Here is a 17,272-nt window from a genome sequence, read left to right on the forward strand (position 1 = left end):
TATAAAAAAAAAAAAAAAAAAAAAAAAAAAAAAAAAAAAAAGCTTGTGGGGAAAATTGAATCAGAGTGAGTTTGTTTTCGTGCAAAGAATTTGAAGTCCATGCATAATTTTTCATAATGATCACTATCAGTTGAACTTCGAAGACCACCCCCCACATTCATACACTTTATTTAGCACAAAAATCCAAAGATTACTTTAGCTCATTTACCTCTATACATTAAGGCAAAACTCCCACCCTCCTTTCATCTCCTCAAACCAAGATGACTGGAATGCTGAATGATTGTACCAGAGTTTACCCACCAAGGGCTAGCCAGTCCAGGCAGACACCAGTGCTGAGTACACACTTTCTAGCGACTTCCATTGCTCAGCACCAAACTCCATAAATGGTTTTGGTTTGGGGTTTGGTTTTTGGTTTTGTTTTGCTTAACTGTTACAGAATTTTTCTTCCACACAGAATGATGGGATATAACAGAATGGTGATAACATGGTATTTAGAATCTTAGATAGACCCCGGTACCAACATTTACATAAGTTTGAGCAAGTCATTCATGCTTTGGCTTTCACATCAGAAAAATGGGGTCCTTTTAGAGTCAAATGTGTTTGTGAGTATGAGGACTCCTTTGTAAATGACATAACTCTGTGTAGAGATCACAAGGCAGCCTGGCACATGAGTAGAAGTTCTCTATCCTTTTCTTACCTAAAACACAGGAGTGCCAGCCTGCAGGTTGGTGGTTAAGAGAGCCAGATCCGTGCTCGCTTCGGCAGCACATATACTAAAATTGGAACGATACAGAAAATTATATTAAAAATAATTCTTTAGAAGATTAGCATGGCCCCTGCATAAGGATGACATGCAAATTCATGAAGCGTTCCATATTTTTGGGACCAGCAGTTAGCGTAATGGCTATGTTGCTGGACTCCCATGTAGTTGACTGTGGTTCACGTCCCGGACCCGGTGGCTTAAAACTCACACCAGGCACGTGTGTGTGCGTGCCCAAGATCCCGAGAGGAGAATGGAGGAGAAGGGATTGCGGCGTGGCCATCCCCCCGGGAGATGATTTCTCGCTTTCTGTCTCTCTGTCTGTCTTGACTACATGGGAGTCCAGCGACATAGTCATTATGCCAACTGCTGGTCCCCAATTTTTTCTTAATGAGTGGGCTTAGAGCCTTATCCTTGGATCTAGGTTGTAATTCCACAATAAGACCAATCTGTGGTCTTATTGCAACCACTGTCATGAAACCTGATGTGTGAATTTACAATATGAAGTCTCCAAAGTAGTAAAGAAAATTAGTGGTGAGAATTTTTATCCCAGGACAAACCATTACACATGGGAATGGGCATGTACAGAGCTATACTTAATGCTCACTTGTTGAACTGAATGCAGGGTCTCAAAGGAACAAGTATGTAGTGTCAAGCAGAGTGTACACAGGGAAAGGGACCCCTGTTACTAGAAAGCCCAGGCTTACCTCCTCCCAACCCACTTATTCACTGGGTATATGGAAATCAGCAGTCATAAACTAGAGGGTCACAGGCCAGATTGCCTTTACAAAGGTCCCATACAATATTTTCTAGATAATCTGAATCAATTACTCACACATTAAAATATTCAAGATAAAATTTAAATGCCTAGATATTCTTTTTGTTTTAGAGGTTTCTGCCATAGAGTACATGCACTCACCAAAGAGAGACAGACAGAGACGTAGAGACAATGAGAGGAAGAGTGAAAAATCACCCCCTATGGGAGACAGTCACGCCACAAGCCCTTCTCTTCCCAGGATCTTGGGCATGAACACCCATATACCTGGTGTGATTTCCAAGACACTGGGTCCAGGATTCAAGCAGCAGTTGGCCATGTGGGAGTCCAGAGACATAACTGCTATGCCATCTACTGACCCCTATATATTCTGGTTTTTTTTTTTTTTTAGAGAGAGGCTTTTGCTATAAGGGCATGCGCTCGCCAGAAAGACAGAGAGAGACAGAGAGATAGAAAGTGAGAAATCACCCCCCAGGGGGGATGGCCACGCTGCAATCCCTTCTCCTCCATTCTCCTCGCAGGATCTTGGGCACGCATGCACAGGCATCCGGCCTGTGTTTAAGCCACCGGGTCTGGGACTCAAACTGCGGTCGGCTACATGGAGTTCAACAATATAGCCATTACACTAACTGCTGGTCCCTCTTTTTTTTTTTTTTTTTTTTTGATTTTTGCTATAAGGCACATATGCTCACCAGAGAGACAGAATGTGAGATGTGAGCGATCACTCTTCCCGGGGGGGGGGATGGCCATGCAGCAATTCCTTCTCTCATTCTCCTCTCGGGATCTTGGGCACGTACGCACATACATTCACAGTGAGTTTTAAGTCACTGGGTCCGGGACTCGAAATGCAGTCAACTACATGGGAGTTTAGCAACGTAACCACTATGCCATCTGCTGGTTACTACCCCTATATATTATTATTATTATTAATTTTTGGATAGGTTTTTGCTGTAGGGTGCATGCACTCACCAGAAAGACAGAGAGAGATAGAGAGACAGAAAGCAAGAAATCGTCCCCCAGGGTCAGGATGGCCACGCCAGCCACAATCCCTTCTCCTCCACTCTCTTCTCAGGATCTTGGGCACTCACACACACGTGCCTGGAATGAGTTTAAGCCACCAGGTCCAGGACTCAAACTGAGGTCGGCTACATGGGAGTCTAGTGACAGAGCCATTATGCCAAATGCTGGTCTCATACCCCTACATATTATTAAAATCACTTGTAGGGCAGGGAAAAAATGGCTTTTCTTTATCCTTCAGATTCGTTGAGCTATGATTTAACTTGATGGAAGACACATTAACAAGAGAAAACCATATTTAATTATGTACATAAACACGGGAGTCCCACAGAATATGAGACTCCAAAAAGAGCCAGATGATTGGAACTCATATATCATCATGAGCTACAGAAGGGAAAGGGAGTTGGGGTCTCAAGGGGTGGTGGACTCAGGTTATGCAAGGGCGAGGGAGGGTGAGGGGAGAAAACATATGGTGAATAAATGTTGTCTTGTTATGCAGACTGCTCTCTCCAACAATAAAAGTTGCCTCAGAGCATCCCTCTTCCTGATACAGATACTAATGTAGAACAGATGTAAATTTCATAGATGTAAATCCTTTCACAAATAGGCAGCTTTTCAGAACTACTACTCTGTCTACAGTTTCTCAGAAAAACTAGCTCAAAATATGCCAAAGTATATTAGGTTGCTAGAAAAGTTATGATGTAGTTTTTCTGTTTTTCTATGCAAAAATGCATGACTTTTCCGACAACCCAATATTTGTGGATGCCATAATCTGGTCTCCTACAGTCATATTTTCAGGTGGTGTGTCCTACACTCTGAGTTCACAACCTACCAGGACATAATCACTCCGCTCCAGTGTGATCTGTCTCAATCTTTTCCCCCATCTTAATGTAAATAATAAATATAAAAAATGAAACAATAAAATAAAATTTAAGAAAAGAAGGGACTTGGGCAGGTGGAGTGGTGGTGAAGAGGGCTGGACTCCCACATGGTCAACCTCAGTTTGGACTCCTACATGGTCAACCTCAGTTTGAGTCCCAGACCTGGTGGCTTGCTTTCTCACTTTCTCTTTCTCTCTTTCCCTCTCTGATCAAATTAAAATAAATAAAGTTAAATAAAATAATTCTTAAAAAAAAAAGAAAAAAAGGGACTTAAGAGGAAAACAACATGTACTTTTTACCTAAGTAATCATCAAAATTTTTCTTTTTCTTTAGTTATTGCTTTAGGGCATGTGCCCTCTCCAAAGAGAGACAGAGAGAAAATGAGAAATCACTCCCCAGAGGAATAGTCACACTGCAATTCTCTCCATTCTCCTATCGGGATTTTGGGCATTTACGCACACATACCTGGCTTATTTTTTAAGCAGCAAGGTCCAGGACTCAAACCACATAGTCAGCCATGTGGAACCCAACCACCTACCCTCCACACCACCTGCTGGCCCCCCAAATTTTCTTAAACTCAGCTTTCTTCCTCATTCTTATTATCTCCCTCTCTTTTAGCAGGCATTTGAGTTTGAGCATTAATAAATTTCCACAAACCCTAGTTCTTCAGAATCTTTTCTACAGGGACACAACACTAGGTTGTTAGTATTCCTAAGAGTTGTGTAAAGACAGGGACCAGCAGGTGGTGTAGTAGTTAAGGCACTGGACACTTCCACATGGCTGACCACAGTTCAAGTCTTGGACTTGGTGGCTTGCTTTCTCACTCTCTCTCTCTCTCTGTCTCTCTGGTCAAATTAAAAATAAATGAATGAATAAAGTTAAATAATTTTTTAAAAAGAGTTGTTTAAGGATGGAAAGGTGAGATACCTTTTCTCTTCATCATAAGAACCACAATGAGGGGCAGGGTGGACGGGCATTAAGGTACTATATCCCACAAGACGGACATCGCGGTGTGAGTCCCAGACCCATTGAAAATCATGCTGTATGCATGTGTGTGCGTGCCCAGAATCTTAAAAAGAGAATGGAGAAGAAGGGACTGCAGCATGGCCATCTCCCTGGGCAGTGATTTCTCATTTTCTCTCTTTCTGTCTCTCTGTCTCTCTCTCTGAGGAACACAAGCACCCTATAGCAAAAACTATCTTTTAAAAATCACAGATGACCATCCTACAATAAAAGACATGTTAACAAGATAAAAACACAACAAATTTGTTTAATCAAAGTTCTGCATAACATGGGAGCCTATAGAAATGAAGACCTAAAGACCCAGGGAAAATCGTTTATCATTATGCCAAGGTTTGATGAAGAATGGGACGTTGTGTAGAAATGGGATTGGGCAGGGGCCAGTAGATGGTATAGTGGTTGGGGCACTGGACTCCCACATGGCTAACCACAGTTTGAATCCCAGAACTGGTGGTTTGAAACCCACTCCAGGTGCATGTGCATGCACAACCACGATCCTAAGAGGAGAATGGAGAAGGGGCCATCCCCCCGAGGGTCGGAGAGATTTTGTCTCTGTCTCTCCAGTGAGTGCAGGCCACCTAATAGCAAAAAATCTCTTTAAAAAAAAAAAAAGTAAGAAGTGGGACTGGGCAAAAGGGTATAATCTAATGATAATGGACTGAGGGGAGGAAACCTAGCAAGCCTGTCTGGTCAGATTCTTCATAGCCTCTCTATGTAGAATTCCTGAAGGAAGGTCTTTAAAAGAGGAGGGAGAGAACGACTTTTCTAGGTTTAATAGGTTGCTCTGGGGAGACAGGTTGCCATAATCAATTTTCTGCTTCTATAAACCGAACAGCTCAGACTAAGCACTCATTTCATAGAAGCTGTGGTTCTGGAGGCTGGGATGTCCAAGAGCACACTGCCAGCATCTGGCAAGGACTATATGGCAGAAGGCGAAAGTGGGCACGAGAGACAGGAAGGAAATTGGACTGAAGTCATCTCTTTTATCAGGAGCCCAGTCCCACAATAATTAACTAGTTCCCATGATGAAGGCATTAATCCACTCATGAGGGCAAAGCCCTCAGGACCAAATCATCTTTTTTTATTTTTTTTAACAATTTTTAAAATTAATTTCTTTATTTAAGTTTTACTATAGTGCATATATGCTCACCAAAGAGAGAGAGAGAGAGTGAGAAAGTAAGCCAGGTCCAGACTTGGTCTAACCAAAGTCTACTATGGGGAGTCCAGCCCCTTCACCACCATTCCACCAGCTGCCCCCCAAATTACCTCTTAAAGGTACCACCTCTTATAGCATCACAATAAAGATTAAGTTTCCAACACATGAACTTCAGGGTACATAGTCAAACCATAGCAAGTATTCCAATTTCTTCTTTAAAAAAAAAATGCCAGAGGGTGAATGTGATCTCCAGAAAGAGAGAGAGTGCCCCAGGGGGAATGGCCATGCTGCGATCCCTTCTCCTCCATTCTCCTCCAGTATCTTGGGTGCAAACATGCCCAGTGTGATTTTTAAGCCACCGGGTCCAGGACTTGAACTGCATTTGGACATATGAGAGTACAACAACATAACATGCCATCGGCTGACCCTAAACCTCCACTTCTTTATAAATCACCCAGTTTTAGGTATTTCCATTAGCAATGCTACTGACTAAAACACACTTCTTCCTCAGGAGGTTTCAGTTACCTTATACCCAGGAGCAACCATCTGCATCTGCACATAACCTACCAATCTTACTCAGTATTTCTCCAATTTTGGAAAAATCATTACATTGTGATAACCGCCAAAACCTTTAACGGATTTATTTATTTATTTATTTATGTGAGATATTTCCTATAGGGCCTGTGCACTTGCCAGAGAGACAGAGACAAAACGAGAGAAATCACCCACCATAGCGGATGGCCCCATGCCACAATCCCATCTTCTCCATTCTCCTCTTGGGATCTTGGGCACACATGCGCATACCCAGCGTGAGTTTTTAACCATGGGGTTGGGTTTGAGATTTGAATTGCAATGGACTATGTGGGAGTCCAGCAAAGAGGTTTCCGCCATCTGCTGGTCTCACCTTTAACAGATTTTTCAACTGACTATATTTGAATATTTGGGATAATGGCAACATTTTGTTAGACGTTGACACAATATCTAGTTTTCTGACCTTCTCTGAGTGCATAAGGCCCTCGTGTCTGTAGGGAAGTGCAGCCAGATCTGCGTGTACACACACACTCTTAATTCCTTGATCATTTGGTGATTTGGAACTTTATTTCTAAATCATACAGCAAGATACAGACACGAGTGGGAAAGCTGTCACGGAGATTGATTTTCTGTCTTCTGTCCCCTAAATATTCACAGTTCAGGGGAAATAAAACCTTTTTAAAAGAAGTGTTTTAGGGAACCAGCAGTTAGCGTAATGGCTATGTCGCTGTATTCCCACGTAGTCAACGCGGTTTGCATCCTGGACCCGGTGGCTTAAAACTCACACCGGGCGCATGTGCGTGCATGCCCAAGATCCCGAGAGGAGAATGGAGGAGAAGGGATTGCGGTGTGACCATCCCCTCTGGGGGGTGATTTCTCGCTTTCTGTCTCTCTGTCTCTCTCTGTCTGTCTGGCGAGCGCACGCGCCCTATAGCAAAAACCTCTCCAAAAAAAAAAAAAAAGAAAAGTGTTTTAAAGACCAAATGCAGCTCTAAGTTACACATTGGTAATATGGATAGCTGGCAATAACTGGAAACTGTTATTTGTAAGTGTTATTTAAAGGCATAACTCACCTTTACCAAAGGAGAATAAAAATAAAAGGGTTGATAGCTAAAGAGAAAAGTCACGTTTATCTCAGAATTAGTTTTCAGGTCTTTTATTCTGTCAGTTCCTAAATTGAAAACCTGTTCAAATTATAAGGGTTGCTTTTAATTAATTACTGTCACCACCCTGTAATATATCATGCTAAAGTTCATTTCTGCACTTTGAGCAGAGAGCAACGAGCTGACGGCAACAATTAAAAAGCAAATAACTTGCTGACTCTTTAATGAATAGCTTTAAAGTACTCTGGCCTCTGTTAAAAATAAAATCTCTTCAGCCACCTTGATGACAGCATGCTCCTATTATTTTTAATGTTTCGACCCTTATGCTTCATTTATTCCCTCCTAGAATCTCCTACCTTGAAGCCTGAAGGAAAAAAAAAAAAACACTCTTTCTCCTCCACACAGGGTTTAGCCGAAAAACTTTCTCATCCAACCAGGGTTTAGCTGAGCAAAGCTTGAACCAGGTAGTGTTGTCAAGGGCCCGCATTTCCCAGCAGCATTCCTATGCTTCAGTTATTCCTTCTTACTGTTTCAACAAAAAAACTTTTTTGTTTTTATATGTACTTAGTTAGTTGCTAGAGAGCACGTGTGCTCACCAGAGAGAGGAGAGGGAGAAAGAATTCCCCAACGGGGCACGGTCAGACTGCAATCTCTCCTCCTGCATTTCTCCATCCTGTTGGGATTTGGGGCATGCACACAAATGCACCAGCATGCTTTTAGTTTGTTTGGAGAGATTTATTTATTTATTGTTATAGGGTGCATGCACTCGCCAGAGAGACAGAGAGGAAGTGAAGAAATCTACCCCCAGGACAGATGGCCACGCTGCAGTCCCTCTCCCACATTCTCTTCTAGGGATTCTGGCACGCACACGTGCCAGTGTGATTTTCAAGCTGCCAGGTCTGGGACTCAAACTGCAGTTGGCCATGTGGGAGTCCAGCACCTTAACCACTATGCCACTGCTGGCCCCTCCATTATATTGTTTAAACTACGGGGCCGAGATCTGAATCAGCTCCCTTAACTACTAGATCATGGAACCAGCTCCCCAATTTTGTTTTTGTTTTGTTTTTCTTATTTTTAAACCTATCAGATACTACTCTCAACAGAAGACTAACAACATTTTGGCAGGACCTCGACCTAAATAAGGAAAAAGCAAAAAAAAGAGCCCACCTGGTAACACGTCTCTGGCCGTGAGTAAATAAAAAGGTAAAGATAATCCTCTTCCCACTGCTTCTCAAAATGAAATCTCTGGAACGCACAGGGTCCACAGACAGACTCAAGGGTCCACAAGGCCCCTGTTAGGAATTTGTTTTGGTTTGGATTTTGATTTTCAATAATAGGCTGACCTACAATTAGCACTTGCCCCATGGATAATCACTTACAATGGTGTTTTGCCACATTTGCACTTACAGCCTTGCTGACAGTAAGCAGTGGTCACCTGCTGTTTAAATTCAGTGTCTTTTCTATCAAAGTACACAAACATCTTCTCTGAGATCTGAGGATTTGCTACTCTGAGATCCCAGGAGGATGGTTATATGGTTCTAAACCTGATGAACCTGAAGGTACAGGAAGTGTTCTTTGAAACCAGGAAGAGCCCAGCCTATGAGATATCATTAAAGATTTGAAAAAAGCAGGCGATTCGCTTACATGTGTGTTGAATGAATTAAAGGGAATATTAGTTTGGCTTACTGCTGATGGAAGTCCCAGCCTCTTGGAGTTTCTGGTACATCAGCCTTTGCAAAAGTGATTCTGGGAGCATCGTCTTTCCCTTTTTTTAATTACCAAAGGACATGCATGCTCACCAGAGAGAGCAAAAGCACACCCCAGTGGGACATGGTCAAGCCCCAGTCCCTTTCCTTTCATTTCTCCATTCCACCAGGATTTGGGGTACACATAACACCCATCAAGTTTTTCAAAGTGCTGGGTCAGGATTTGAACTGCTGTTGGACATGTGGGACTCAGCTTATTATGCACAGCACTTAACCATTGTGCTATGGGGCTCATCCTGGACGGGGCGGGGGGACATTTTCTTTGTGACTCTATTTCTACCTGGAAAACACAGTGACTTAGTCTCCCCAGCATTTCTAAAGCCAAAGCCGTGCAAATGTATAATTCTCTTACAGAGATTCTGCAAGATCATCTAAGAATGAACTATCCTGATGAGGCAGGTTCCTTCTGTAGGATTTCTGTGCAGTTACGGAGGGTGGGACAGAAAATAAAAAATGGGAGGCCATAGCTGGCTCCATAGCCAAGTGGTTAAGAAAGCTGGTTCCCACATAGCTGACTTTGGTTCAAATCCCAGCCCCAGTAGCTTGGAAGACACATTGGACACAAGTATGTGCCTGCTCAAAATCCCACCAGGATGGAGAAATGGGGGAGAAGGGATTATGGTGTGACCGTGCTCCATTAGGAGTTTCTTTCTGTCACTCCTTTCCTCTCTGCCTCTCTCTCTCTCTGATGAGCATATGTACACTGTGGCAATTCATTTAAGAAAGGAGAGCCCAGTACTACCTCAGTCTGGTTATCTCCACTTGATATAACCAAAACTGCCCTTGGTTTTAAGATGAAAAACATGATCTGGTCAAGCTCTTGCAACCAGTTCATAATACCAAATTCACAGGAGACTGGGCTACAAATCAGAACATAAAGTGCTGTGTACTGTGTTGCATGCATTTTTCCAGAAACTGAGACATCTTTGAAATGTAAAGCCTCCTCCTTCACTGTGTGGAAGGTTTAAAGACCAAACTCACAATGAGAAGAAATGGGAGTAAGAGAGCTGTATGATGTCGAGAGCTCTTCATCCAGGCCAAAAGCCTGAAACAGGCTCACTGCTGCGTGGTGGAAGGAGTAAAGACCACCATCCTGTGACTCTCCTGGCCAAGTTCCATGCATACCACCCATTCAGCCTCTGGTTTCCTTCCCTCTTTCTCCTGATCCCACCTGGACTCCCTGCCTTCCTTCTCTACACAGGTTATAAGAGTCAGCGAGGTCATAGTTTCCTTACATGTTGGTCACTGTCTAGTCATTCTTCAGGGAAATCTATACGAATCAGCTTCATAGGTGATCCTCACACCTCTTCAGCAATGCATCTGCCATGTCTCTGAAGAGCTCTATCTTTTCTTTTTTCTTTTTTTTGTAGAGAGGATTTTGCTATAGGTCATGTGCACTTGCCAGAGAGACAGAGAGAAATAGACAGAAAGTGACAAATCACTTCTCAGAGGAGACAGTCACACTGCAATCCCTTCTCCTCCTTTCTCCTCCTGGGATTTTGGGCATGCATGCACATGCACCCAGTGTGAGTTCCAAGCCACTGGGTCCGTGACTCGAACAGCAGTTGAGTTCAGCATGGGTAGAGTTCAACATGGAAGTTCAGTGACATAACCATTACTCCATCTGTTGATCCCTGAAGGGGTCATCTTTTCATTCAGCCCCACAAATTATAATAAATAATATTTAAAAGAATTATCTATTTAATTTAATTTTTATTTATTATTTCTTTTAAAACCTTGTTTATTTCTTTCTTCCATGAGTAAAGAATAGAGAAAGAGAGATGGAGAGATAGCATCCCCCACAGGGTCTCTACACCACAATCTGCCTCCAGTTTCTACCAGCCCCAGATTAAGGGCATGTGCCCGTGGGTGTCCAGCATTATAATAAATAAATAATTTTATTTATTATTACTATTATTATTTATTTTGACCAGAGATAAACAGAAAGAGAGGAGGAGAGGGAGAAAACAAGCTGCGAGATCCAGGACTCAAACTGTGGTTGACCATATAGGAGTCCAGCACCTTAACCACCACACCACCTACCAACCTCAATAATTTTTTTTTTTTTAAGAGAGATTTTTGCTATAGGGTGCATGTGCTCACCAGAGAGACAGAAAGCAAGAAATCACCTCTTCCCCTAGGGGAGATGGCCACACCACAATCCCTTCTCCTCCATTCTCCTTTTGGGATTGTGGGCACACATGCACATGCACCCAGCATGAGTTTTAAGCTACCCAGTGTGGGACCCGAACCACAGTCAACTACATGGGAGTCCAGCGATGAAACCATTAAGCCATATGCTGGTCACTCATAATAAATAATTAGAGGGGAATAATGAGCAATAAGATAAATATATAAACTATGAGAGATCTTCTAAAAGTTCACGGAAAATGTGTATTATGAAAAAGCTACCTATAGAGTTCAAAAAATGTTTGCACCAAAATAAACTCATACTTCAATTTCACTTTTCCATAAATTATTTCTTTTAAAGTTGATTTCTTTCTTCCATGAGCAAGAGAGAGCACTCATAACAGGGTCTTGATATCATGACCCACCTCCAGCCTTCAGTCAGCCCTGGTTCACAGGCAACCATGTGCCCAGAGTTCTCAAGAAGGGCATTCTCCGGCCTTGAACCTGGAACCTTCCCACATGAGATTGCCTCACAGTGTTGCATTTTACCAGCATATCACTATCTGGCTCCTTGAAGGACTTATTTATTTATTTATTTATTTTGAATTATTTATTTTATTTCATTTTTATTATTTTTTTAAAATTTTCTATAGGGCACATGCACTCACCAGAGAGAGAAGGAGAGAGAGAGCAAGTTGCCAGGTCTGGGACTCAAACTGTGGTCAGCCATGTGGAAATCCAGCATCTTAACCACCGCGGTTTGAGTCCTGGACCCAGTGGCTTAAACTCATGCTGGGTAAGTGTGCATGCATGCCCAAGATCCTAAGAGGAAAATGGAGGAGAAGGGATTGCAGTGTAGCCATACCCCCTGGGGAGTGATTTCTTGCTTTCTATCTCTCTTTCAAAAACCTCTGTCTTAGCAAAAACCTCTCAAAAAAAAAATTCAGCATTCTTATTTGGTTTTTGTTTGTTCGTTTCAGTTTTATCTTCAAAATCAGGGTATTTGCTTTAGATTTATGTAACTAAATGGTATGCTCTTTGTTTTGTCCATAGCTGACTCAAAATGAGATTCCAAAATATAGTTTTCTCTCTCAACTCAGTTAACCCTGTCCCCAAATTTTAGTCATCACTGTAGAAGTCCCTTTTTTTTTTTTTTTTCCAGAAAGAGAATTTTGCTATAGGATGTGCGTGCTCGCCGGTGAGACAGAAAGACACAAAGCAAGAAACCAACACCCAGGGGGGACGACCACACCGCAATCCCTTCTTCTCCTTTCTCTCGGGATTTGGGGCATGCACACATACATCCCTGGGGTGAGTTTTAAGCTGCCAGACCGAAGATTTGAACCGCAATCGACTACATGGGAGTCCAGTGATGTAACCATTACACCATCTACTGGTCCCAACAGAAGCCTTAATTGTAGCAAGAGATGATGGAGAACTACAAGTAGAGATGTTGGTCTGTATGGGAGAGAGAGAGGTATGTATGGTCCCCGAATTGCTTTAGAGCTTGTTCCAAGCCCACAGGCTCACCCACAGTGAGCTCAGGTTGAAGACATGGAACTTAGAGTCAACTAGCAGTGACTTTGCATTACAGGGAAGCATGGAGCCTCAGTGTCTTCCTAAATAGATAAGAAGGGCCATTCCTGTGGCTTGATAGTTAAGGGATCTGGATCTCACACAGCCAACCACATCGTTCAAATCCCAGCCCCCGTGACTTAAAAAACATATGTGTGTGTGCGTGTGTGCCCCAAATCCTGAGAGCATGGAAAAATGAAGAAGAGATTATGGTGGGACACTCCCTATTGAGTAGTGCTTTCTCCCCATTTCTCTGTCTGTGAGCACATGCACCCTTCAGCAATTAAAAAAGAGAGAGAGAGAAAGAAAGAGCGAGAGAAAGAGAGAGGAAGAAAGAGAGAGAGAGAGAGGAAGAAAGAGGAAGAAAAAGAAAGGAAGAAAAAGAAAAAGAAAAAGAGGTCCAGTACTTCATAGGATTTCAGTAAGATTAAATTATGTAATATAATGAATGCAAAGTGCCTGATCCAATGTAAACATGGCCTTTGGCAAATTCCTTAATACCCATAAGGTGCAATTTTTTCCTCTATGACTTTGTTATAATAGAAGGCAGTTAATGGTTTGTTATTTAATGAAATAGGGCACACACACAACAGACACACAGTACTTCTCTACTTCCTACTCTCACTTCCTGGCTAGTGTTGGGGCTCAGGAACAGCACCCCAAAATATGGCACGCTAATATAATAAACTAAAGAAACAGTCTCAGGACCAGCAGATGGCGTAATGCTTACGTCACTGGATTCCCACATAGCTGACCATGATGCGAGTCCCAGACTTGGCGGCTTAAAACTCATGCCAGACAAGTGTGCATGTGTGCCCAAGATCCCAACAAAAGAATGGAGGAGGAGGGATTGAGACGTGGCCATTCCCCAGCAGGTGATTTCTCACTTTCTGTCTCTCTCTGTCTCTCCAGCAAGCACACACACCCTATAGGAAAAAATCTCTCTAAAAAAAGGAAAGAAACAGTTTCAGATACCCTGTGCTAAGGGGCCAACCTGTTTTGTTTTATTATCTCTCTGACCTTCCCTCCATTTCTACCTTCTCTTCTCTTTACTGAAGCACAAGGAGGGAATTCCTCTTTGTTTTCCCTTATCTGACCAAGGGAAGGAACGCTCCTGTCTGGAACCTGCTCTAGGAATCTCATCAAGCAACTGGAGGAGATTAACTGGTACCACAGAGAGAAACCTAAAGGTGTCCACACCCAGGACACCACGCCCAGCCAGATTTTCACCTACTTTTCTGAAGACAACTCAGAGAGAGCACCTGAGAGATTTTATCTGGGTAGAGAACCTTTGCTGGACAAAGTTCTGCCCGACCTTCCCTTAACCTCCCAGTTCCATTCCCTCCTGTGACTAAACACGTGGTTTCCATTTCAACCATCCGGTCTTTCTTTGCGTCTCATACTTTGTGTATGGCTCCCACTGACATACCAATATTTGTATGCTTTTTTTCCTGATAACCTCTGTCCGTTTATTTTATAGACTAAAGTTATTGGAGCTTCAGAAAGAAGTGAGAACATTTCAAACACCTACCCTCGTCAATCACAACTTTCATATCACACAAAAACATCTATTTTAATTCCCTGATACATTTCTGAAGAACAACTCACCACAATAAAAACGATTATCAAAGACAAAATTAAAACATAGACAAATAACAAGAAAGTGGAGTGATAGATACAAAGCAGAAAAACTGTGCTCTCTTGTCCCAAGTGTCACCACAGTGGTAACACAGCTTGACCCACACAGAGGGCCTGGGTTTATTTCCTGGGACAGCTCTATGCCTTACAGATACAGGTGTGTGTCCCCCGGGGAAGGCCATACTACAATCCCTTCTTCTCCATTCTCCTCTTAGGATTTTGGGCACACATGGACACACACACCTGGCCCATTTTTCAAGCCACCAGGTCCAGGACTCAAACTACAGACTCAGCCATGTGGGCTCCAGCTGCTTTAACCACTATGCCACAGACTGACCAAAGGATGTGTATCTTTTTACATGAAATTCCTTTTATAAGGGCACCAGCCATATTGGAGAAGACTGTCTTAACTTGCTTGCCTCTCCCATGACCTCATTCCCAAATAATGTCATGTTTGGAGGCACTAGGCTTAGGACTAAAATATCTACAGGGGAAAATGTCTAAAATATTCTCCCAGATATTTTTTTTTTTGAGGAGGGAGAGGGACACAATTCAACCCATTATAGGAAGCTTCCTCTGGAAATATAGCACAAACTGAATTGAAAAGAGACCACGCAAGGGAGATGAGTTTGGAAGCCATGGCAGTACTTGTAGTATGAAGCAAGAGTGGTCTGGAATGAGGTGCTGTTGGCTCATGTTGTTTTGTTTTAAATTTCCAGAAGGCATGCGCACTTCTCAGAGAGAGGTATAGAGAAGGAAAGTGAAAAAGCAAACACCTTCCAGGGAAGATAGCCACGCCACAATTCCTTTTTCTCTAATCGCCTCTTGGGGTTTTGGGTATACACACACACACACACACACACACACACACACACACACAGCATGTTTTTTAAGCCACTAGGACCAGGAATCAAACTGTAGTCAGCCATGTAAGAACAAGCTCCCTATTCTTTCTCTTTCACAACAGGTTTGCCACCAGAACACAGGTGTCGTGAAAACCATCGCTAAATCAAAGCCAAATGGAAAAGGAGAAGACTCATATCAACATCACTGCCATTGGACACGTAGATTTCAGCAAGTCCATCACTACCGGCCATCTGATCTACAAAAGTGGTGGAATCAACAAAACAACCATCAAACAAAGTTTTTTAGAGAATTATTTTATTTAACTTTATTCATTATTATTTTAATATTTCCAGAGGGAGACACAGAGAGTGAGAGAAAGAGAGAGGGAAAGTGAGAAAGCAAGCCTCCAGGTCTGGGACTCAAACCATGGTCAGCCATGAGGGAGTCCAGCGCCCTTAACCACTACACCACCTGCTGGCCCTGAACTATCGAAAATCTGAGGAGGCTGCTGAGATGGGAAAGGGCTCTTTCAGGTATGCCTAGGTCTTAGATAAACTGAAAGCTGAACGTGAGCGTGGTATCACCACTGATATCTCCCTGTGGAAATCTGAGACCAGCAAGCGTTATGTGACCATCATTGATGCCCCAAGGCACAGACTTTATCAAAAACATGATTATGGGCACATCTCGGGCCAACTGTGCTGTCCTGATTGTCACTGCTGGTGTTAGTGAATTTGAAGCTAGTATGTCCAAGAACAGGCAGACCCAGGAACATGCCCTTCTGGCTTACACACTGGGTGTGAAACAACTAATAGTTGGTGTTTACAAAATGGATTCTACTGAGCCACCCTACACTCAGAAGAAATACAAGGAAATTGTTAAGGAAGTCACCACCTACATTAAGAAAATTGGCTACCATCCCAACACGGTAGCATTTGTGCTCATTTCTGGTTGGAATGGTGACAACATGTTGGACCCAAGTGCTAATATACCATGGTTCAAGGGATGGAAAGTCACCCGTAAAGCTGGCAATACCAATGGAACTACACTGCTTCAAGTTCTGGATTGCATCCTACCACCAACTTGTCCAACTGGCAAGCCTGTGTACCGGCCCCTCCAGGATATGTACAAAATTGGTGATATTAGCACTGTCCCTGTGGGCCGAGTGGAGACTGGTGTGCTCAAACCTAGTATGGTGGTCACTTTTACACCATTCAATGTGACAACTGAAGTCAAATCCATTGAAATACACAATGAAGCTCTGAGTGGAGCTCTTCCTGGGACAACGTGAGCTTCAATATCAAGAACGTGTCTATCAAAGACATTCCATGTGGCAATGTTGCTGGTGACAGCAAAAATGACCCACCAATGGAAGCAGCTATCTTCACTGCTCAGGTGATTATCCCAAACCACCTAGGTCAAATCATGCCCCTGTACTGAATTGTCACACAGCTCACATTGCTTGTAATTTTGCTGAGCTGAAAGAAAAGCTAGATCGCCGTTCTGATAAAAAGCTGGAAGATGGCCCTAAATTCTTGAAATCCAGTGATTCTGCCATTGTTGATATGGTTCCTGGCAAGTCCATGTGTGTTGAGAGCTTCTCTGACTATCCTCTGGGTCGTTTTGCTGTTCGTGATATGAGACAGACAGTTGCTGTGGGTGTCATCAAAGCTGTGGACAAGAATTAGCTGGAGCTGGTCAGGTCACCAAGTCTGCCCAGAAAGCTCAGAAGGCTAGATGAATATCCCTAATTCCTGCCACCCCAGTCTTAATCAGTGGTGGAAGAGAAGTCTCAGAACTGTTTGTCTCAATTGGCCATTTAAGTTTAATAGTAAAAGACTGGTTAATGAGGGACCAGCAGTTAGCGTAATGACTATGTCACTGGACTCCTGCGTAGTCGACCGCAGTTCGTGTCCCGGACCCAGTGGCTTAAACTCACGCCGGGCACGTGTGGGTGTGCATGCGCCCAAGATCCCGAGAGGAGAATGGAGGAGAAGGGGTTGCGGCATGGCCATCCCCCTGGGGGGTGATTTCTCACCTTCTCTCTCTCTCTGTCTGTCTGGCAAGCACATGT

At 43.1% G+C, this 17,272-nt stretch overlaps 2 pseudogenes; both read left to right on the forward strand.

The window, feature by feature from the left end:
* Positions 1–484: 484 nt before the first annotated feature.
* On the forward strand, positions 485–16,939 carry LOC106735166 (elongation factor 1-alpha 1 pseudogene; annotated as a pseudogene).
* Positions 750–881, forward strand: LOC114008311 (uncharacterized; annotated as a pseudogene).
* Positions 16,940–17,272: the final 333 nt, after the last annotated feature.

Source organism: Tupaia chinensis, unplaced genomic scaffold (genome assembly GCF_000334495.1).
Source record: "Tupaia chinensis unplaced genomic scaffold, TupChi_1.0 Scaffold000318_1, whole genome shotgun sequence".
NCBI lineage: Eukaryota > Metazoa > Chordata > Mammalia > Scandentia > Tupaiidae > Tupaia > Tupaia belangeri.